The sequence below is a fragment of the Limulus polyphemus genome, unplaced genomic scaffold (assembly GCF_000517525.1).
Source record: "Limulus polyphemus unplaced genomic scaffold, Limulus_polyphemus-2.1.2 Scaffold5960, whole genome shotgun sequence".
Lineage (NCBI taxonomy): Eukaryota > Metazoa > Arthropoda > Merostomata > Xiphosura > Limulidae > Limulus > Limulus polyphemus.
Window position 1 is genome coordinate 59,410 of NW_013671570.1, and position 2,145 is coordinate 61,554.

Below are 2,145 nucleotides of genomic sequence, written 5' to 3' on the forward strand. Positions count from 1 at the left end.
AAGTTAATTAACAAACGGAGACGTAACAATAGTGTAGCTGTGACGATATTATTGTTGAGCGAGTTATTTTAGATTATTGGATTAAAAAGAAAGAAAGAAAAAATAATGCAAAGTTCGTCCACTTAATGATAACGAAGGTGTTTTAAAATTGTATCTTCGATCAAAAAAAATTACAACATAGATGGTTTCACGAACTAAAAATAAGCCTAATTTAACAAATAACGCTAGATAATGTCTCACTTGTTAACATTCTCGTAAGTACGGTACTTCTCGTATCTTTAGAACTTCATTGAAATATAAACTCAACATTTACAGCACTGAATTAACATTAACAGGCTAACACATTCACAAACTCAATAGCCAATCCAACTACTGTAACTGGCTCACAAATCAATAATAAACTCAAGTCGAAGTCGCGTTTTATTTTGTTTAAATCATTTTGAATGAAGTTCTAGTTATTAAATAACGCGCTTATTACGTGACGTAAAAACTCTCTCATGACAAAAAAAAAACCACTACAAACATCTAAAACAGCACACAGTATACGAATATTGAATGATTTTCCAAAGCATTAGTCCATCTTTCTGTACTTAATCACAAGTTTTAAACAAATAAGGTATACTAAACCTTGAACTCCGCTAATTCTACACTTAGGACTGCCACATACATTTGTAAAATTAGCCCAGTTTTCACACCTGACATATGTTTTTCATTGAGACCATGTCAGGATTATTGTGGTCGCAATGAGTCCTCTCTAACCGTCCCATCCCCTGATCTTACAGCTTCCACCATCGATATTTCTAGTTATCTTCTTATATCACCATCCCACCATGTAGCTTGTCTTCCTTTTTGGTTTCTTTCAAATTCTTCCTTCCATGATGTTTTTCCTCAGACATATCCAGTTTTTTCTTGCAATATGCCCAAATATCAAAGTTTCCTTTAGGATATCTTCGAACAATCTACTTTTACATCCTGTTTTCCAACACCCATTTATTCGTTTTTCTCTCTATGTGCTCTCCTATAGCATCACAATTAAAAATTATCCTGTTTCATTAACCTTCCATTACGTCTAACTTTAGGAATTATAACTAGCTGTAGAGAAAATAACTGACCTAAGCAAACAAAACTAATGATATTGATAAACGCTGACGTTTCACTCAGTCATCCACCTGACCAAACACTTCCTTGCCATTCTTAACAGTCATTATCTTGACCTTAGTCATCCTTGTCATTATTAACTGTGACATTCTTTCTTGACATTGTCAATAATTATCCTGACCATACCCTTTCTTGACATTGTTAACAGTCATCATCCTGACCACACTCCTGCCATGGTTAACAGTCATCGTCTTGACTATAGTCTTCCTTGCCATTCTTAACAGTCATTATTGTTATCATGCTCTTTCTTGTCATTCTTATAACGGCCATCATCTTGACCATACTCTTCCTTGCTGTTCTTAACAGTCATCATCTTGATCATACACTTTCTTGACATTTTAACAGTTATTATCCTTACTATACTCAATCTTTTTATTGTTAACAGTCTTTATCCTGACCATATTCTTTCTTGCCATATGTTAATAGTAATTATCTTGATATACTCCTTACTCTTTCTTGTCATTCTTAAGAGTCATCATCTTAAACTCTTTCTTGCCACTATTAATATTCTCACAATCTTGATCATACTCTTTCTTGCCACTTCCAACCTTCTCTTGATTTCCACCATACTGTTTCTTGCCACTACTAACCTTTTCTAAATCTCTACAAGAGATGAAGCAAACCAGACACGTGCTAATAACGTTGGCTTAAATGAAACCAGTTATGTTTTCTGGAGTAATAGGTCGTATTTTATTAATATTGTTACGTCTCCGTTTGTTAATTAATTTTCCGTAACTTCGTTCCGACGAAACTTAAGCGACACAAGTCTTTACTTAATAAAACTGGTTTATTCTTTCCGAATATAACTTTACCGATACACTTAATCTCAATACTCGCGCTAAAACAACACTGTAACGAACGAACGTTAACTTCAACAATACCGTGTGACTGCAGTTCAATTACTCACTATCTACACCAGTGGTTTTCAACCTTTTTGGAAGCGCGGATCCCCTGAAAGGCTCAAATTTTCTTGCGGATCCCTATGTA